Source organism: Leiobunum rupestre, chromosome 8, assembly GCF_980474605.1.
Source record: "Leiobunum rupestre chromosome 8, qqLeiRupe1.1.hap1, whole genome shotgun sequence".
Classification (NCBI taxonomy): domain Eukaryota; kingdom Metazoa; phylum Arthropoda; class Arachnida; order Opiliones; family Sclerosomatidae; genus Leiobunum; species Leiobunum rupestre.
The window spans coordinates 10,462,024-10,484,171 of record NC_143391.1 but is presented as its reverse complement, the minus strand read 5'-3'; the positions used below and the strand labels follow the sequence as shown (position 1 = coordinate 10,484,171).

Here is a 22,148-nt window from a genome sequence, read left to right as displayed (position 1 = left end):
AAACCATCAAGCTATGGCATTTCATGTTAGTTATTGTTATGTGTACGTGTGCACTGTTAAAAATAAAGGTTTATAAAACGACCAAAATTGGACTTTTAATTTATTTCAAACCATTTGGTTACTGAAAACGGTCTAATCAATTATTTTAGACCCATTTTACTCTTTCATGTTTAATACAATACCTTTTGGGGTATTGAAAGGGAACGAGCCCTAAGAATAAACCTTTTCCAGTCCTGGTGGTAAAGGTATAAAAATGTTATGTTCTAACATTTAGCCCTTTTGAATACCCATTTCATTCCCTTAAATTAAGAAAACAATGATATGGACCAATTTCGAGACTAGTATTTGAATACTACGTTATTTCTTTTTTAATATTTTCTTTAAAATAACATAATGCGAAGAAATTCCAATCACCAGGAATATTTAACTAAGGTTAAGTCTTTAAAAATTTGATAACAGATTTAAATAAAGGGGATATTGATTATGGCTTCAAACTATTATAACCCAAATATCGGCACCACAGAATTCTTGCTACTTGTATATCAAAAACTGGAAGTATTAAATGATACTTTACGTGATCAACTCCCTTCGTTCAACGACTATTTCCCCCGAGCGAAAACCAGCTTAATCTGGCCATGTTAATGGTTAATCTATTGAGTCGTATTGAATAATAATAAAAAAGTATTAAATAAGGGCCTATAAAGGACTGAAAATAAAGTTAAAAAGGATTAACTTCTTACTGTTTATGAAGTAAAATAGATAAAAGAGTACTTAAACACTCCACAAAAGGAATGAATTTGGGGAGCAGAAGGTTTAAATATGTTCTATGATAGAACCCTGAATGGTCTTAAATATTGGAAAATGTTTTAAGCACTTTAGAGGTCTAAAATAAGACCTTTATTGTTAACAGTGTGGATTAAGCTGATAGTGGCTACTGGCTAGCTTCTCAATGTCAATTTTCGTATTTTAATTAAATAAATTATAAATTATATACGCATACACTAGAAATTTTTAATAAAGATGATGGCTATGATGATTCCCGTAGAATCGGGCGTGGTTTATGGCTAAGATTTTCTCGTTTCATGCTAAGCTCGGCGTGGATTTGACATTAAACAAGCCATGTCTTGAACAGATGGTCAATTACCTCACTTCAATATGTGTAGAACGAATCGATGATCTTAAATCCATTTCTTGTAAGTTTATTTTCCTGCAACGATGTTCAGCCAATGAAAATACGTGTTTCGTCGTACATTCGAAGCAGTGGCGTCACCAGGATTTCAAAAATGGTGGAACTTAAGCCATAAGCACTGGTCAGGGGCGTCCCATTGAGTGATATGGGGGAGGGGGAGGGCTCCAAAAAAAGGTTTGAGACATTGAGAAGGACTAGGAAAAATGAAATTTTGATGATCATTTTTAAGTTTGAAGAAACTTTTCACCAAGTGAATTGGAAAGATTCTTAATTTTAAGAGGCGCTTTTCGGAAATTTTAGGTGGCGCTTCAGAAATTTTTCACGTGGCTCAAGCGCTGCCTAAAACACTGAATTTCGAAGTAGCTTACACCGCGTCCGTTTCTCTTGGTCTACTCCCAACACAGTGTAGCCTTAGACATTCCAAGTACATATGCGACACTTGAATTTGAAGTTAATCTAAAATATCTAAAGCTTTTTTTCCTTAGAGCACGTAATAAGGTATTTTTATGAGCTTAACACCATTTTAGTTTCAAAATTGAAAATTGTACTAATATGGATGCTAGTGGAATCCAAGATTTATAATTGAAATTTCACCTTAACGGTTTCCCTAATTATGAAACCGGGTATAAAATAATAATAATTGTGATTAACAATTAAATTTAGAAATTAAAATAAAATCGAGTGTCCAGCAATAAAAACAATAAAAAGATATTATCTATTGAACACTATAAGAGCATACAAATAATAAAAGTATAGTTGAACTGAGTTCAAAGATATATCGTGACCGGAAAGCGGCGATCGAGGGGTCTCTCTATTGAGGATGTTTTACTTCTGTTTATATCAAAATATAAAGAGTATAAATCAACGGTGATCAGCGTTCAGTACAAATTAAAGTGGAAATCCATACGCACGGGTTGATAATAAAACATTTTGCGAACAACACAATAAAAACAAATGCTAATCGTAACAATTGGATCTTGAACAGCCGTAATGAGTCTGAAAAATCAGAAAAGATCTTCAATCTAAAATTCTAGGGCTATCGTTAACAATTTTTAAAGAAGGAGAAATTCAAAAATCAAGGGATTTAGAAGAAATATAAAAACACTAATTGAAGTTCTAATGATTGTTTGAACTTTGAACAAAAATAAGTAATGATATTTTTCTTCTACAAACGTTTTTATTACATAAGTCGGATATTTAGGCAATGTGGATTTTTCAGCGCTCTAAATTTAATTCAATTATTGTTAATAAAACGCTGTAAAAATTATGGTTAATAATTAATAGTCAAAAGAGGTTTGCTAATATTTTGACTTTTGTTGCGCTGGTTCGCAATTTTCAGAATTTACGCTGTATTATATTGGATTTTATTTTATTTTATTGAGTGTACGCTTTTAAATGATGTACCGCGATTCTTGTAAGAAAATATTTAAGTATAGGGCAAAAGTAAATAGGGGGAGGGGAAGAAAGTCTGTAACTTGGTCTGGTTCAAAAGAATAATTATTTAAGGGGCAAATACTTTTTTAAAATTCCGTTTCATCTCAAATACTGGTATTTCATCAAAACGCTGAAAAAGTAGCTCGTTGAGGTGTTGATAAAGAAAAACTTAACTTCTTAAATTTTGCGCAGTTATTTCTTTAAAAAAAAGTAATAAAATCTAAGCAAATACCCAAGGCACCACCTCAGACCGAAGTCAACTTGCGACTTCAAAAGCCTTTTTAATCAGGTACCCAGATTACAATGCGTAGGAGGGTGGTGGAAAGCCCTTCACACCACTCGAGCCAACAACTGCCTTGAAGGAGTTGTACCAAAGTTTCACCCTGTGCCATAAGCTGGTATTGAACCCGGCTCCTCTCGCTGCGATTCGAAAGTGCTAACCACTCCACCCCCGCACTCTAAACTGCGTTGCTAAAATAGACAAGGTGTTTTAATTTGATTCCCACAGGCATTTTGCTCAACAACTATATTACCTAGAAATTTTCAGGATGTACACTATCGAGGAACGTCGTTGTTATATTTAAATTTCAGCAAAATCATTAAATTTTTCATGGTTTGGGAATTTTATTTTATTAACACTAGGTGGTAGACGAAAACTGTCAAGGAACAAGTTGTAGAGCATACTCGAAAACCTTAAAAGAAATTGGTTTGGTTGGAATAGGTCAATTTGTCACTGAGATATTAGGTCATGAAGTTGGTAGTAGGTGGCCAAAGCTTTTTCAATTTTCACGACAAATTGTAATGTTTGTATGACTGCTAAAAATGAAAGTTTTTTAAACAAATGTTTTTTATTGGTAATTAATTTTGAGATAAAATAAACAATTTTCGAAAGTTTTCAAAAACCTAAATTTAAGCAAAGTGCAAATACAATAAAAGCTTTGGGAAATTCAGTTGACATAAATTAGACATTTTTGTAGACTTCTTACAACCTCCTTTTTCAAATTTGGTTTTAATCTCAAAATTAATTACCAATAAAAAAATTATTTTAAAAAACGTTCATTTTTAGCAGGCATACAAACAATTTAGAAAGGTTTCTTTTTAAGCCACCTACTACCAACTTGTTATTTTTCTCAGTGACAAATTGACCTATTCCGACCAAACCAATTTCATCAAAGGTTTTCGAGTATGCTCTACAACTTGTTCCTTGACAGTTTTCGTCTACCACCTAGTGTTAAAAACATAGAAATTCCAAACCGTGCAAAATGTCACGATTTTGCTGAAATTTACAAATAACAACGACCTTCCCCGATAGTGTACATCCTGAAAATTTCTAGATAATATAGATTTTGAGCAAATTGCCTGTGGCGCTCCAATTAAAGGCCTAGGTTTTCTTCTGCCTGTTTTCCCTAAAGTTTTCTTCCCGCCGCGTAAATATCCTAGTGGTAGGCCAACCACAGAACACGTTGGCCTACCACCAGGATATTTGCGCGGTGGGAAGTAAACTTAAAGGAAAACAGGCAGAAGTAATCCTAGGCCTTTAAAATACCCTGTACAAGATTTTACTCACAAAAAATCGAAGTACAATAAGAGCTTACGTTATTGTTTTATGTAAAATGGGTAACGTTGCAGCAACTCTTTTGGCTATATCAAGCTACAATACGTGGCCAGTTCAAGACTTTCTCCTATTCATTTTCGCGTAAGGGAAGATGCGGCTATGTTATATTAAGGAAGTTGCGAAACAGACCTCGGGTATATTTTTTATCGTTAGCCATCAGAACTTATACTGCCATTCATTTGCCATCACCTTCCGGCATTTGATGTACGGGGATGGGGCGGGGGGGGGGTGAGAAGGTGGAAATAGCGCGGGAAATGAAACGAGGAGAAAATAGAATGACTCCTTACGTACGGGAAGCCTCCTCCCGCCATATTTAGCGCTATTCGAATCGGCCTTTAAATCAGTCAAAACGGGGGAAAGAAACAATAGTACGCGTTTCCGTCCGAATGGGCGCGCGCGGGTCGCGCGTATTGCCATCTGTTCGATGATGAATGGACGGCCAGACATCAACCCGTGATTGATAACGCGTCATCTATACCTCCTCGCTCTAGCTGGCACGCGCGCTGCTGGCTGAGAAAACGTCATTTCTCCCCGGGGGAAAAATGAAAGAAATATACCGAGCGTGTAACATTTGGTTTATCGGGGTTCTTAATATATTTATAACTCGTCCTCCCGCTTTCGCTTTTGTTTATAAACCCGCGCCGGGTTCTCTCGCTTCGTTTTCGCAGACGGAATGATGGTATACGTAGAAGGGAAAACTTCCAAAAGTTTCGTCTCTAAGGGGGAGGGAAGGGGGGCTACTTTTGCCCGAAACGAATGGGTTGAAAATAGTCTCTCTTCCTAAGAAGACCTTCTCCCATAGGAAGAGCTACAGTCTTTTTATTCCGAACCCAAAGTTTCTCTTCGAATTATTGTCTAAATTGTTTTTTTTTTTCGCTTCTCGAAAGAAGTATAGTTCTGGGACTTGAAGGGGATAGTCCGCGCCCTTACGTACGTAACAAAGCAAATAGCTAGGGTCAGCGCCGTTCTCTCTCGCATAATCAAGCTCCGTATAGGAATGGATCCCACACTCGAAGCAACGGTACGTAGCAACGCGAAGTTGGAAAGGAAAGGAGCGGTTGGAAGAGTTTCATTATTTCTTTCTCGAAGGGCTCTGGCGAACGCCGCTTTCCTCGATTCCTCGTTCAGGCAAATAAGGGTATGTCGGGAGTTTGCTACCATACCCTAAGCGAGAGATATAGCCACGTCTGGCGACGCAATTCTACTCGTTACGTCCGTATCTGTAGGAAGTGACGGAGTTGCGGCGGCCCGGGAGCTTTTAGAATGCCGTCTCCCCAGTATCCCGCTCGTTTCTTGTCTCGGTTGCTAGGAAGTACTTTTAACTTTCCCGCTACAAACACGTCGGAATTCCCTGGACCGTGTAATTGAAAAAAGAAGAGACGACGCGTGTTGTACTATGGAAAATGCTATTTAGTGGCTCCCGTCTAATTAAGCTAACCCGTTCTGGCTCGAGATTGACCTTGCCAATCTCCCCCTTTATTGCTCACCCTTCTTCTCGAACTCCTTCCTTCTGATCCTCGCGTTTTCCTTTTCTTTATGGCTGTACCCTTTTTTGTTCTTCCCTTAAAGAAACCCCGTTATCTTCCACCTACCATTATTCCTTTTAATTATTCTTTTATAGTGCCAGTTCTGAGCTTCTTTTACCCGCCCTCTGTCCACCCTCCAGTAACTTCCACTCTTAACTGTACGCCTTTCATGCCATCTTCTTTACGCGCCAAAGCAGGCGTCTTCAGTCTGGGACCCTTTGTACACTGGAAATAATAGCTGACTACGAGTCGCTAGATCGTCTTCGGAGATAAACTTAAAGTCGGCGCTTTGATACTTTTTATTGCGAGGTTTATTTCCTTCGACTAAATAATTAACAGGACTCTGAGCGACTTTAATTATCTTCTGTTCTAATTATTCGTTTCAAATACAGGGTGTTTCAAAAGGTTATGCAAAAATTTTAAGGAGTTGTAGGGGGTGAGTTGATAAGTATGCCTGTTTTTTTCCCATTTTCCTACGATGAGTTAAAAGAGCGCCAGAGAGTTTCAAAGTGTGACCTACTAGCCCCTGGAAGTAGGCTGCAATAAGGGCCAATACAAGCAGCAGGGAAACGCGAACATTAAGGTTTGAGTTCGTGTGATAGGTAAAAAAGGACTTTGTTAACAAATCGAGGTAACCAGCGTACAAAAGTAAACTTAAACCGTATTTAAAGTCCCTGCTGCTTGGTTTTGCGCTTGTTACAGCCTACTTCCAGGGGCTAGTAGGCCACACTTTGAAGCTCTCTGGCACTCTATTAAATCATCGTAGGAAAATGGGAATAAAACAGGCATAATTCTCAACTCACCCCCTACAACTCCCTAAAATGTTTGCGTAACCTTTTGAAACACCCTGTAGAGATACCGTTAACATTCGCGGTTTCTTTTATCAGCCTAATTTACTAAAAGGTTTATTACAATTTTCCATTTGCGTTACAAAAATTAACGAATTAACGTATTTATTTATATCGCAAAGATTTGGTCTACTGGAATAATTAATTTTTTTGGTTTTAAGCATTGAGCCAGGGTCGTTGTACCCGGAATGTCTGTATTGTTTATTTCCTTTTTTTGCGGAAGCGTTGTATTGGTATCTCATTTTCCCAAACGGGAGGGGGCCAAAAAGGAGATAAGAGCTTTTTATATATATTTTCCGATCCGAACGCGCGCGCGGAGCCAAACTGTTTAAGCCCATTACTTCTTCCGCGAGGAAACGAAAGTTCAATTTATTTTCCTTCTGGAAAAACGAGGATTTTTCCGGATTGGTTTTAAAGACCAAAAGACGAAATGTCTCGCGAAATCGAGCCTCCTTCCGATCTAGAATTGTCCAGCAGCTACTTTTCGCCTAACGTCCCTGTCTCTAGACTCTACCTTCCAAGGATAATTCGTCCCGCGGAACTGCGGCCGACGCGACGTCGAGGAACGTGGCAAGCCTTTATTTTCTTGGCGTTATTTTTCTGTCGGCGGTGGGACGCGAGGTCCGGAGGTGACGACGCATTTTGAATTGGTTTTAGCGACTCCGCCCGCCGGGGATCGATTTTGAGAAAATGCCTTCATATTTTTTCAGCCTTCTTTATTTCATGCCGGTTTTTTTGGCCCAAGAGCTGAGCGATAAAACCATTTTCTGCTCCAAAAACTATTTTTTTCCTTCGTGTCTCCCATACAGATACGACCGTCCCGCGTAAAATCTCTTCGGCCGGCTTTTTCGTTCTTTTCGATAATTTAAAAATCTTACCTTCAACCATTTAAACGTTACTCTTTCGCTATGAATAATTACCCTCAATTTTAGTATTTTATTGTAATCGATAAGAATTCTGATAACCACAAAAATATACAAAGGTAGGTATAATAACTGTCGCAAGAGGATATTTCTTTAGCATGCGGGTGTTTTCATACCCGAGTAATTTAGAAAAATTAGTTCACCTGGGACCGAAGTGAATAAGTTTAATTGGAACGGAAACGTGAGCATTTGTATCCTTGAATATAGAGAAATCGCCTATTATAATATATTAATTCCTGCGTTATGTAAAATATATACCTTCTTTAACGGTCACAAGATTAAAATACCATTGGTAATTTGAGCCAAACCGAAAATATAATTTTCCATTCAAACATTTTGTATCTAACATTGGGAAACATTCAATATACAAAATTATACATTTATTAAAAAAACACAGACTGCTAAGAAAACGATTAGTTATTTAAAAAACGCAAATCCAGTGGCTTAGAAGCTTCTCACGTTTAATTGCGTAACATTAGAATGAAAAAAAAAAAAACATTTTCCATAGAGCCACTAATTCCCCTAGATACCAAGAGACTATTTGAAACACTAAAAAACTGATAAATTTTTTTCTTTGCCAAAAATTGTTAGTTGTTTTCATAAGAAGGCGAGGGGCTGATCACTCCGCGTAATCGGTGTACAGAGCCGTACCTTTGACTGTACTAATGGGGTTACACGTAATCTTTGAAGTCCCTGCCTTTGACAGTGCTAATGTAAGCGTAATCCGGTGTACAGACTTTCTAAGAGTGGTTAGCCCCTCGTAAGAAGGTGACGGAAATTAAAAACATTACACAACAAAATAAAATGCATTTCTCTAGTTCTAAGTTCTATAATTTAAATACCCAAAATGAACGTTAAAATTATTTAAATTTTCATTTTCAAAATACATAAATATATATACTTAATAAAACGGTACGTCAGTGACCATAAAAGAAATGTACCTGTTTCTATAATTTAATTATTTTCAAAGAATATAGTATAAGTTCTTTTGTATACAGGGTGTTTCAAAAGGTTATGCAGAAATTTTAAGGAGTTGTAGGGGGTGAGTTGAGAAGTATGCATGTTTTTTTTTTTTCAGTTTTCCTACGATGAGTTAAAAGAGCGCCAGAGAGCTTCAAAGTGTGGCCTACTAGCCCCTGGAAGTAGGCTGCAACAAGTACTAAAATAATAAAAGGAGTAAGACACGTAATCCTTTGCTATTTTCGCCTAAAATTTAGTGTAATACCCGAGGAACTACCTTAGGCCCAAGTCATCTAGTGACTTTTAATGCCTTTAAACAGGTGGCCGGGTTACAATGAGTAGGAGAATGGTAGCAAGCCATTCATGCCCCGCGAACCAAAAGCTCCCTACACTTACTTTTACCGTTAATTTCTACAAGAATTTATGGAAAGAGGAAACCGAAGAGCTCGGGGAAAACCCATTTAACCAATGGGGAGAGAACTTGCAAACTCAACGCGGAAGGAGTAGTTCCGAGTAATCACCCAGTGCCACAAGCTGGGATTGAGCCCGGCTCCTCTCGCTGCGAGGCGAAAGTGCTAACCACTCCGCAAAGTTAATATTTTTGTTAACTTTTTTCGCGTAGTTACGATGAAGTCACCAAATTCTTCAAATAGTTATTTGTCGGTAATCAGAGGGCGGCGCGTGCTCCGAGATATCTCGTTTCTCGACTGGACGCTATTGATTTCATTTAGATGAAAGGTCATCTGAGCCGAACCCCGACGGGGCCTGCAAAATGAGAGCGGATTTTTAGTGATATTCCGGTAATAAAGTTTACGGGCAGCTGGTTTGTTTTCGTTATTAACCCGGAAGCCTTTTCGTTTGGCTAATAAAATAACTAAGAATATGTTAGGGCCCTCCTTTTTTGCCCGCGTGCCACTTCTTCGCTTCTGGTCGAGCTTGAAAAAGGCCCTAGTTTAACTGCCCTTCTAAATACCTATTGGCGCGAGTAGATAATAAAGACGCGAGTCTCACTGAATCCCCGGCTGGCTCGGGGCCTTTCTATCTCTCTCTTCTTTATATACATAACCCATTTTATAGCTTTATTTATTTTGGCCGTGGATCCGAGACAAGCGAAACGTAATCCTCAGAAAAAACCCTAAAGGCCGCGTGAGTAGAAACGTTTCTCTTTCCCTCCGCGATTGAAGGAGTTGAGAATGAGTACATTGCCGTATAACCGCGCGTTTTCTTTGCTTTTATTCTCTTTCACCGCTTTCGACGTTTGCCAGAGTACAATGAAAGGAATTCTTTAGATTGGATCTGAATAGCCTCTATCTTCTTGATACTGCTTGGTCTTATGTTTCTCGTGTGAAACTAAATGCTAGAATATTGTCGCTGCTAAAATAATATTTAGAAAAATACGAATACAGATGATATGAATTTAGGGACGCGTTTAAATGTATACATATTTAAAAATTTTGTTTAAAATATTTCAACGGAAATATTTATTTATACTAAGGATTTATGACAACAGAAGAAAAAAACAATGCGAATTATTGCAGCTAATACAAAAATACCTCAGCCAGGGCTGGGACAATTTTGCCAAGGGTGGAAAAAAACCGCGTTTTTTTCTAGCAAAAACCGGGTGGAAAAAACTAGATTTTTCCACGGTTTTTCCCGTTAAAAACCATGTGGAAAATCGTACTTCCATGGTTTTTTCCACCTCTAGTGGCAAAATGCAATAAAAAATAAATAATAAAAGCAGTATATTCTTCTATTCTATTCACTCTTTTTTCATCTCTCCTATTTGCAATGACCAAATTAGTCACTTACTAGATATATCAATGATTAATTTAGAATGAAAAGAGTTTTTTCCACTTTTTTCCGATTTTTACCAGTTTTTCCCACATGTCCCGGCCGAAACCTGTTTTTTCCGGGTTTTCGCCAACCCTGAGTCCTCAGCACAGACTATTTTAGGTATTTAACACGTGATTTAGCGAATACTAACGTATACAAGCTATTTCAGATAGGTGGCACGAATATTTTCCAGAAAAAAGACCTCGGTAATTTTCCTGGGAAATTTCTTTATAACTCTAGTATACAACGTAAAATCATATTTTAGGCAGAAAATTTCGAGGAGGCACTTCAAACCATGAAGCAAGGTGCACCAATGATAATTATAGGCTTCAACGAACAAATTTATTTTTCTGGGAAAATTTTTCATTATACGCAGTCATACAAGGTTTATTGGGTATTTACTATTCACTTGAATTGCTCAAGTACTTGGCTTCTGACATGGTTATACTCAACTTGGTTCTAAGATTGTAAATTATGATATAGCTTTTTCTAAGCTGTGGAGCTAAAAATTAATTTGTTCGAAAAACTACTTGACATAATTTATTATTAATGACACATTTAAAAATGAAAATATATGCCACTATTCGTTTAAGGATGTGTAACTTAAAGAATATATAGAAAATTTCAGTATTCTCCAGGATTCACAAAGTTTAAATAAAATAAATAATATATCCAAAATACAAATATTCAAATATAGAACACATGGAAAAATTACGTGTTCTTGAAGAGATGTGGAAAGCGATCTTCGTGTGCATGTTACCTTATCTAATTACAAATATTATTTAATTGTGTGGAAGGGGAAACTTGGTTAGGATGACATTTGGTACGTTACTAGAACGCATAGGCTCATTTTAAGAACGCGTACTTAATGTGTTCTTTAAGCGAATGTGATCTTATTCGCTTATGTTTTTAGGTGATCTCAAGGCGATTTTTTGGGGATCTAAATAAATCCTTTCAATTTGCAGCATACTATTATACAAAAAGACATTTGATGCTAACTGCAAAAACAATTATTTTTTCAAATAATGTTATTTGATTATTTTAATTTTCTGAATATTTTTTGTTATAGCCACTACCGGCACACGTGGATGATTTTTTACACGTACTCAGTATTCTTTTTGCAAGAAATATTTTAATTTGCTAATAGTAAGAAATGGAGAATTTCAGAAAATATGTAACTCGGTAAATAATAGTGTTACTAAAATGTTACAGCCGAGACAGAGAGAAGCGCTGGCCTAAATTATCAATTACTTTCGCTCACGATAGTTTTCTAGCGGTAAAACATAAAATAAATAGGCTTAGTTATGAAATAATTTTAATAAAATATTAAAATTTAGGGGGTGAGGATCTTTCTAATTGTTACGAGAGGAGGATGTGCGAAATGGATTTTTTTTTCGTCACGTAATTTCTGAAGAGCGCCAAGATAGGTAATTGTATGACTGGCTATTTATCTGAAATGTAACCGTGTTCATAATAACGATAATTATCTTGGCCTATCTATAATAGACCGCTCCATGTTTCATTCGATAAAGTTTAATACTTGCAATATTTTTTCTTATTATATTATTTCTTAGTCGATTTTTTATAGGCAATCCTATTTTGAAAGTAGATTTCGCGTTAAGGAAAATAATTGCTCAAGTTCGTTGCAGCTAGGAGCAACATACACAAGGAGAACGCAGCTAGCCTTTAAATACGCTAACGCAGTGTTGTGTACAAATTTCATTGGACGAGCCTTTACGCACAACGTTTTACGGGCGGGGGGAAGACAATTTCCGAAGTTTTCCCTTCCGACGGCAGCAAGCGCTAAAGCGTCTAGCCAATGCAAAATGTACACAAGAAAATCCACGACTTTTGACGGGTTGCGTTCTCCTTGTGTGGGGTGCTGTGTTTGTTGCTCCTAGGTTGCCAGCAGTTATAAATATGTTTAATTATATATAAAATTTAAGTCAAATGAATTCTTGAATTAATTTAGCTTTATATGTCGCAGTGGGGATATGTCGATTTTTCGCAATCATTAAGCCATTATTTTATATATATATTAAAGTAATTTTTTTCCTTTATTGGTTTTACCAAAATATAAAGTAAATTAACATCTATAGCGGAAGTAGACCAAAAATACACTGAGCAATTACCGTCATTTTAAAATCTCAATCGCTTTCAATTTAGGCCCGTATAAAACACCTTTTAAAAGTTGACTTCCATTTCCTAGTCTAAAGTTATCCCGTAGTCACTATCAAAAGGGCCAAAAGGATGAGGAGATTGTTTTAAGTATAATCTTATCAAGTCTCTGTAAAAGTCCGAATCGTGGGGACGGCGTCATCGGCAGCCTATTGTCTGGAAATCGCTTCCTTCCAGACAGTTTTAATCTCTCTTGAAGTTCTTCAAAGTAGTTTTGAGTGCGTAATAAGGAGGGATGATATAGACCTCCCACGCGCCGGAGATAGAGAAAAAGAGATCATCCGTCGATGCTAAAGTCTGAGAGGAGGCCGACACTCGAAACTGGTCGTCGACTAAAAGGAGTGAAGTGTCTTCCCTTCTATTACGGCGCTAGAAGGTCTTAGCCCGCCCGACAGTTTCTTCTTGGTCCTTTGCACTTTTGATATTTGTTTTTTAGACCCGAGAATGCTAGTATGGCGTTTCACATCCGCGTATTTATTGCCTGGGTGCAACTAGAAGGGCGCCGCTGGAGGAGGGATGTCCGTTTTTATCTGGATTGCTACGTCTGTCGGATAAAAACCGGGAAAAGAGAGAGGGGGATCCGGAAAAAAGGGGGAGAGCGGGTTAGATAGGAATGACGGAGAGGGGGGAAAGATCTTCCCTTCTTTAGTAATCCGGAGTCCTTTTCGGTCCAACAGCCCCTTTAGGATAAGGACGAGCGAGGACTATCTTCCTTCCTCGCGATACAACAAGGACCCGCGAGACCTTCGGACCCGGACTAACCGTACCACGCGTACTAAACCCGTGATATGGCAATTCCAACTTCGTAAGTGTATTATTCTCCTCGTCTTCGCGACGTAGTGCCAGGTGACTTTTCCCGTCTAAACTACGAGTAATATAAGGTGTCGTGTCTTTATCGTCGGAATAAAAGTAGTGGCCAGTTATTGTAACGAACGGCATTGTGGCGCTCAAAGATAAGGGGTTACAGGCGCGTTCTTTGGGGTTTTATTTCACCCCCAGACACGCAGTCTCCCCAGGCTGCGGGTTATACCCGACTAGTTTTGGCCGCTTTACGAACGGACGAGGCAAACATTTTCGCGCCATTCTCGCGATGGTAAAAGGCTAGGGGTCACCGAAGTTGGCCTCCGTCTTTACGTTCCGTATCTTGGTACCAACGCGGCCCCTTATCGCTGTCTGTAACTTATCGAAGAGTTTCCTCGGACATCCATAATTTTCGTCCCAGAAAATCATATCCCCAAAAACTAAGAAAAAAAATACTTTTGAGTTTCGTTGGTTTGTTCTCATAAAAACCGGAACTAGACACTTTTCCCCATTTCTTTGGTTTTTGTCTGTAGCTTTGCATTTTTTCGTTTATTTGTTAGTTAAAATATGATAATTTTCTTATATTTCGTGAAACTGCTTCGTATGACAATACTAATTTATATATTATACGGGTTCGTAAAATAAATTGAATTCCATTTTTACAGATGTTGTAACAAAGGCAATCAGTGGCGTAGCCAGGGGGGCCCAGGGGGCACATGCCCCCCCCCCCCCGAAACGTATGGTCGTACGTAGAAATATTTTTATTTTTTTACTTTTCTTTCAATAACATCTGAAACCGTAACCATTCCTTGGGTAGTAGATTTCAGTTATCGTTCTCGCACTTTCTCTACGACTGGCCCTACAAAACTACTTCTTTAAGAAGTTTCGACTCCCGGCCTGTTTATATCCTTGGATTATTCTCCCCATCCTCTTCCCATTCCCCAGTACCATAGATATAAGATATAAGTCACTCGGTGGCGGTGGTGGCGGCGAGCGCGTGTGGCTGCGGACGGATTGGCCGACTCTGAAAAGTCCTCCCGGCTGTCAGCTTTGTGACAGATTGAACAAAGGGTGCTGAATTTTTATAAAGGCGTCGAAAACGATTTCGAAATAACTTTTACCCGGGACGTCTCGTACAAGATTGAAGACTCGCCCGATATTCTCTCCCCCTCTTTCAGCGTGCCTGGGCTTTAGGGCCCACCTCCGTCGGTGTACCTGTTTGGAGTCCCCACCGAAAAAGAAACCAGTTCGATATCGTCGGGTTCTCTCGGCGGATGAATCTAGCCCGATTTATATTTTTAAAGGGAAAAATGTTTTCGTCCTCCCTCTTCCCGGTGTATTTCGTTTTTTATTCATCCTTCGCGGGGTATTGTATGGCAACACTGTAGAATGGGCTCAACGGTGATCCCCCGGAGTGTTTTACTACTTCGAAACGATACGACTATATATTTTTGAGAAACGAAAATTGATGCTTTGACAGGCGTTCACGGAAAGTGTTCCGTAAAATCCACTCTTTTTCTTTTATCGAAAATTGTATTCATTGTACGTCTCTTGACCGTTGTTATTATTTTTCAATGTAGCCGGCGTATCTGTCGTATTTCGGTCGCTATATAGACTCTCGGAGAGGGGTGGAGGCAGAGGGCGCGACCAACAATATTTCTGTCGACCAGAAAACAATGATATTTTAAGCGAAAAAGTAGCCACACTTTTATTTTCATTTCGCGCGTATACCGTATATCCACTTCTCTATATATATAGGAATTCTAAAACTAGTAAGTTTATTTCATCGAGCCCAAAGTCAGTATATCGATTTCGACTTATTGGTTTCTTCTAAAATTTCCTCTATATAGGGGGAATGCCTTCGCGTAAGTTAGGTTCACCGCCTTCTTCCGCGGAATCTCTCGGCTCGCTCAATAGCCTAGGCGCTTTTTTACGCCCGTAGCCTTATGGCGGCACGGGCGGCACGCTGGTTGGTGTAAGTCAGGACGGGGAGGAAGGGAGGACTTAAACTTAAGCCAATATTGAGAAACGATGTGTCAGGTTATGGAATTTAATGGAGTTTGCAGCCATCCACCTTCTGTTTCTCTTCCAACCGCGCCACCGTCTCGCTCCGAGCTATCGGCTCTCACGTTCTCTCTCTGTTTTATACCTTTCTTTGCGGAACGCCACGGGGCTACGCGCGAGGGCAATCGGCCCCTTCGCCTGTTCTATAAGCTCGCATTAATCTCCGAATCGAAAATGTAAACGATTCTTTCCCCCGTGCTTCGCAAAAGGAGGGAGACTGCTAGACTGGCGCGGGAGAAAGTGGAAGAGCGGGTCTCGCTGCAAAATTTATGATCCCTCTAAAACTTGAGTTTAAATTTGAATTTCTCTTCCCCCTCGTAGGGTATGTCAACGTTGCGACGGGGCCATTTTTAAACTTTTATTGCAACTCGCAATGAAGATCGGATTAAAAGTTCCAGGCTAATATATTAAACGCGCTCCATTTTAAAATTCAATTAGTACTTTAATTTCTGTTTTATCGCAGTTGCTATTATTTTTCTCGAGCCGAATAGACTAGCTATCGTTTGGTCTACAAACGCCTGTAAAAGTGTTCCACACGCGATACACCGATGTTCAGGGACGAGTCACCCATCAGGGTTTTTGGCTTTATTTTTAGTCGATACGCCATTATACGGATCGCGTATAACAAATTTAAAATTTTTAATGCATTGAAATAATCTATTGGTTAATTTTTTTTATTTTGTCAGTTTCAAAACCCTAATGCGAATCGGGCTTAGTCAGTTTGGCTAAGGGTCGATGTTAATGCGTGTCTTCCCCTCCCAGACTCCGCGTTGTAAGGGTTATATAGTCTAGGCCTAAGCGGGATCCCATTTTCTTTCCCTTTTCATTGAAAAATGTTCTATTTCGGCGGTGGTGGGGCGGACGCGTTTCCGCGCAAGACTTTCGGCGCGCCGCTGCATCCGGTGGCATCTGGTTCCAATGGAATACTTAATTTCCTGAGTGCGGTAATAAACACCTTTCATTAGTAGGTCATTAATTTTTTAACCTTTCTCTGGCAGGCCTCGGCGCGTTACGGGCCCGCTCGCTGTCGGCCCTAATGAGACTCAGATTAAAGGGATGCCGAAAACTTTTTTCCTTCACTCGTATTGGTGGAATTGGTAAACGGAAAAGGGCCCGTACCCAGTCTCAACACCCCCCCCCCTACCCTAGCCCTCCCCTCTTCATCTTCCTTTTTCTCTCAGTAACGATAAGCGTTCCAAAACATCTTCATTTCTATCACCGAAAACCTTTTTTTCCTATCGTAGCTACAGCGCCGAATAAATTTTTGGTCGTCGCCAGAGTGGCTAAGACTCGTAAGAGACATCACGGAGACAGAAACACATTTTGGTTTCTGCTAGGTGCGAGGGGGTGGAATACGGAGTAGGGGAAAAACTAACGCTATGACATCTGGTGATGAGAGTAATTTACTAAAAAAAGGGTATTTTCTGGCATAGGGCGGCTTTTTCCCGCGCTCTGGCCACCGTTAACGGGCTGATTTAATGAGATCATTATTGAATGGCTTTCTCTTGTTAACATGGGATGTCAGAAATCGGAGGAAAAGTAGGGCGGGTGAAAAAGGGGGAAACGGAACCGGGCTAAAAGAGATGGGGGGTTGCGGCGTCGCTTTTTGTTTCAGGTCGCTGATGACTTTATTATTACCCTGGTGGGACTTTTTTACGCTGCGTCCGTCTACGTTCTACATCATCAATCTCATTACGAAACCTGGTGAAAAGTCGGAACGGAGCCGTTTGTAAGCCGCATCCGCGCGTCATCGTAGCCGCGTAAAGTCGTTCAAAGTCCGCGCTTATCCTTTCGACGTATGGGCGAAGCGAAAGGGCCGCTATAAACGATATTCAATTAGGGAAGGCGGCAAAATTAGGCATAAGGTGATAATCATAGTTCCCAAATTAGACTTATTAACGCTTTCTCCACGGGCGTGTCACTGAAAACACCTCTCCTCGCTCGACGACCAAAGTGCCCTTTCGTATCACTTAAAAGCGTACCTTTGAACTTAACTGGCGGGGACTCCTCCGACTCTCGCCGACTCTCTGCCTCCTTGAATGTTTAATTTCGGCTTCGTAAGTTAGCGCGATATATAACGACAAACTTCTTGAACTTAAATGGAACGGGAGAGTGTCTTGTTAAACCTCGATGATCGGGAGTCACCGGGGCCCCTTAATTCATTATTCCCTTTAAGCGCCCCCCCCTCCCGAAAATGATAATACGACGACTAAGAGGCGTAGTTGGGGACGCTGACCAGCGGATTAGAATGTGATTGTGTCCAGTAAACGTGACCTGGCCGTGAGAGATTTTACAACGAGTGGAAGTAGGCTTTCGGGTCCAGCCACCGTCTGAGTAATCCATCCTCTCGGGGCCTGCGCTAAATTTTATCAAGAAAGACGGCTATTTATTTACGGCAGGAAGAGTTCCGGTAACCCCTTTCGACCCCGCACGCCTCCCGAAATACGTCTGCCATAATAAGGGGCGACGGAATGAGGGGGAGAGAGGCGTTTCTAAGGGGATTGTCTCGGTGTAAAATATCGCCTCTTTAATAGGCTTAAACTAGAAAGGACGATCTTTCCCGTATACCATCTTTCGGAAAACAAAGTTAAATCCCTGCAGCGTCTTTCCATTCACTTTTACGTATGCAAATTCAAAACTGGCTACGGCCGCGATGTTTACATTCCATCAATTTCTACGGTTGCTCGGCTCTACTTTGTACAATGCAGATTAGATACCGACCAATATGTGGTACCTACGCTTAGTTTATAAATGATCTTATATCACCCTTTATATGGCCAATATAAATCCCCTCACTAAAACCTTTATTCTTTTAAATTACTCCTTTATTATTATCAAGAATTAATTTATTTATACTTATGTTGAGTCGTTTTTTAGCGTTTGCTCTTAAACCCTACCACGCTCTAACAATATCAAATCAACCCGATTTCTCATTGGTTGATATCTCGATTGAAGCTTTCTTTTTTCCACCTCAATTTTACCATGATACCCTCCGATCGTCTCAAGTTAGTTATTCTCCCTAATTATAAATAAATACGTCCTTGTTATTATTTTGTATTTAAGGATTAAGTTTCCAGTAGCAAAATGTCAAAGAAATCCAACTCATGCTGCAATTTTACTAAATTATTTGGAAAATAATTTTATTTTTGAATTTGGTTGATAAATTTAGAGTAAAATCAATTGTATATAATATTAATCTTACGAGACAAGAATTCATATAGGCTACTCTTTGAATTTCAAGTTTTGATTTTGTACATTTGATATTCAAGTTTTGATTTTGTATATTTAATTTTCAAGTTTGGATTTTGTACATTGGATTTCCAAGTTTCAATTTTGTAAATTTGATTTTCAAGATTCGATTCTGTACATTTGATATTCAAGTTTCGATTTTAACATTTGATTTTCAAGTTTGGATTTTAACATTTGATTTTCAAGATTCGATTCTGTACATTTGAAATTCAAGTTTTGATTTTGTACATTTAATTTTCAAGTTTGTATTTTGTACATTGGATTTCCAAGTTTCAATTTTGTAAATTTGATTTTCAAGATTCGATTCTGTACATTTGTTATTCAAGATTTCGATTTTAATATTTGATTTTCAAGTTTGGATTTTAACATTTGATTTTCAAGATTCGATTCTGTACATTTGATATTCAAGTTTTGATTTTGTACATTTAATTTTCAAGTTTGTATTTTGTACATTGGATTTCCAAGTTTCAATTTTGTAAATTTGATTTTTCAAGATTCAATTTTAACATTTGATTTTCAAGTTTGGATTTTAACATTTGATTTTCAAGTTTGGATTTTGTACATTTGATTTTCAAGGCTTACATCAAACTTATTTTGAAGCCAATTACATTTACAAACACTCCGGGCAATTCGAACCTTTCACGATGTTTGTACAAACTTTATACATTATCATAAACTAATAGAAATATTTTTGAAACGTTTCCAGGAAAACGCCGGTATAAAATGAAATAAGCATTTGCATATCCGTAGAATATCGTATATTTTAGACAAATTCTAAACAATTCGGGTTACTGACACAATTACGAATTACATTCCGGATGCACGTGTAAAACAATAAGGAACGTACGATATCTTTTAAAGACGACTGTAGAATCTTTCAGTTGGTTTCCGTCGGTAGATAGCGAGTTTGCTCGAGTGTTTATATTAGTGACTTCTATAATTCGAGAGACGATCTCGTTATCTCGTCCGCGATACTAGTCCAGGGCCGCTGTTTATATCCGTATTTCCGTCTCCTCGCAACGCCGTCCGCCAGACCCTATATACGTATATCTAAAGGTTTGGCTCGTCGAATTCGCAGTCTCTTCTATATTTCGTGGCCGATTTAATATCTTTCTCTCTCTTTTCCAATTGCCGGTTCATTGATTCGAAACGAATGGAAAGGGGGCGAGAGGAAGCGCCGTTCCCTGGCGGCGAACTCGCGATAGAGAAAGTTTCCAATTTCGGCTCTTCGGCCATGGCGACTTCGCGGCGTATCGGGGAGGAGCGCCTGCTATTGGGATGCTAAAGATATAGGTATTCGCCGCGCGCGCTTTTGGACACGACCCGTCTAATCTATCCCATTTACACGACCGACGAATTCCGTAAACAAACCCCCGCGCCGCCACCCCCCTCCGTTTTTGGTATGAAAGAGAAGTAGGGATGCGGAGATCGTCCTAATAGAATGATCCGGTGAGGGCGGAAGAGGAAGAGAGAGATAGAAAGCAAAGGGGGAGAAAGAAGTGGCGCGCGTTATTCCGAGGTATCGGAAACTCGGCTTCCCTCGTTTAAAGTATAGTTTTCCATTCCAGTCACCCTTTCGCTTGACCCCCATTTTCGCTTTTCACCGAATTGTCGACCGAAGCCGCTACGGATGATGAAAGAATTTTTGGCGCGAGGCAAGCATTCGTAGCTGATATAGTGGGTTTATCTTAATGCAAAATGTCCTGGTCTCTCTCTCTCTCTCTCTTTTATTAAATCTGTCTCCAAAACCGATGAAGGTTGTCGACGACGCTTTTCGCGAATGAGTTAATTAAGCATCGGAGCGTCGGGGTCCTCCCTCTCTCTCTCTCTCTCTCTCTCTCTCTCTCTCTCTCTCTCTCTCTCTCTCTCTCTCTCTCTCTCTCTCTCTCTCTCTCTCTCAACGTTTTGCCACTTTCCGCTCTTGATTTGTCGCTGGTTCGGACCCTCTCATTCGCGTCCTAAAATACGTGGCCTTTTTGGAAAATAAAAAGTAATGTCAGCGCGGTGAACGGGGCCTTTTCGGCCGCCTTAAACGCTGACGTTGACACTTTCTCGGGGATTTCTGGATCTTTGGGTCCCTCGCGCGCCCTTCTTAAAACTTGCCTCTGTAGTTTCGCCAAACTCAAACCGATCTCTCACCCCCTTCTTTCTGCCTGGCGATTCATCATCTCCGTTACCAAGTTGGGACAAGCTATAACTCGAATATGCCTTCTTTAAAAGTTCTTCGTGGTACGGTATGTCTCTATAAAATTTGGCCATTTATTTCCACTCTGGTTTAAAGACGTTGTTTAGTTTTGGGTTTAAGAGGTATAACTACCGATGGTTTAAAGTACTAGACAATGTTCGAAGAGAGGTTAGGAAGCGAGGCGTATTCGTGGCTGGATTGACGTAATCCTTACCGACCTCTTTGTCTTAAAATGCGCGTGTCCTCCTCACCCAATCCTTTATACTTAATCCTGTCAAGATTTTCTAATAGTATCTTCCTTCGTACGTATACTCTTTAAATTTATAAATTCTTTATTAGGAATATAAATCATCTTATTAATACAAAAACGTGATCTAATTAGAAATATACCGAAATGGTAGCCTGTTTCCTGGAAGAAGCCTATGAGTCGATAGCTGACTTGGCCCCTCGAAATGTTTATAACACTTATTAATTACTAGAAAAATAAATAAATAAATTGAAATTGAATTAAATTGATCTCGAAGCGACCTATTAATATTAGAAAGTTGTTTTATTTTCTAACTTTTCCCTTTTCGCTGTCAAAGCTCCTAAAGTGATCGCTCTTATACGTCCTCTCTGGAAATGTGTTTGGAAACTCTTTGGAAAACGTTTTCATTAAATGACATTTATTTGACTCGTCTCCAGATTTGAAACGAACGAGTTTTTTCCGTTTGTTCGTGGGCGTTGGTCACTCGCGGCTCCGAGATCGTCATCGCTTTTCCGCGATGCCAGAAGGCACTTAAAGCGCTACGGAGGCAATTTCTGGAGCCCCGAGTGTAGCTGGCGTGTCCACTATCCGTTCGTACGGTCAAACGGGGTAAAGTCGGAGTTTTTGGTCGTCGAGCGGCAGCTGGACCGAGCCGGTCACTTTAGCCAATGTCGGGAGTCGTTAGCTCGGATGAGTGATCGAGAGCGATGGAGCCGGCAGATGGAGCCACCGAAAAGAAATCCTTTTCTTTCGCCGCCGCCGCTGTATCAAAAACCTCGCTCCACTTTTTCTCTCTCTCTCTCGGTGACCTTCAACCCCAATCCTTCTTTCTCGAACGGACTTCTGAAAATCGCGCGACACCTCTCTCTTTGGTAGTAGCACCGTCCCTTCCCTTTTTTCGATTTACCAATGGAGGGCACTCGAGAGTCGAAAAACAAGACCGCTAAGATAAGTCACCGCGGCTAGCAGGCCACTATCTTTATTTTCGGTCTTTTCTCGCCGGATTCCTCTCCGCTTCTGCTTTTTTCCTCTTTTTTCGGCTCCTGACGAATTGAGAAGGATTATAGAAGGATTGGAAATCTGGCCGCCGAAATGG

General features: G+C 39.7%; 1 long non-coding RNA gene across 1 annotated transcript; it reads left to right on the top strand.

The window, feature by feature from the left end:
• Nucleotides 1-5,234: 5,234 nt before the first annotated feature.
• On the top strand, nucleotides 5,235-11,418 carry LOC149932364 (uncharacterized). The gene is made up of 3 exons (XR_016473042.1): nucleotides 5,235-5,259; nucleotides 5,328-5,376; nucleotides 11,398-11,418. It is a non-coding gene; the product is annotated as an uncharacterized LOC149932364 (long non-coding RNA).
• Nucleotides 11,419-22,148: the final 10,730 nt, after the last annotated feature.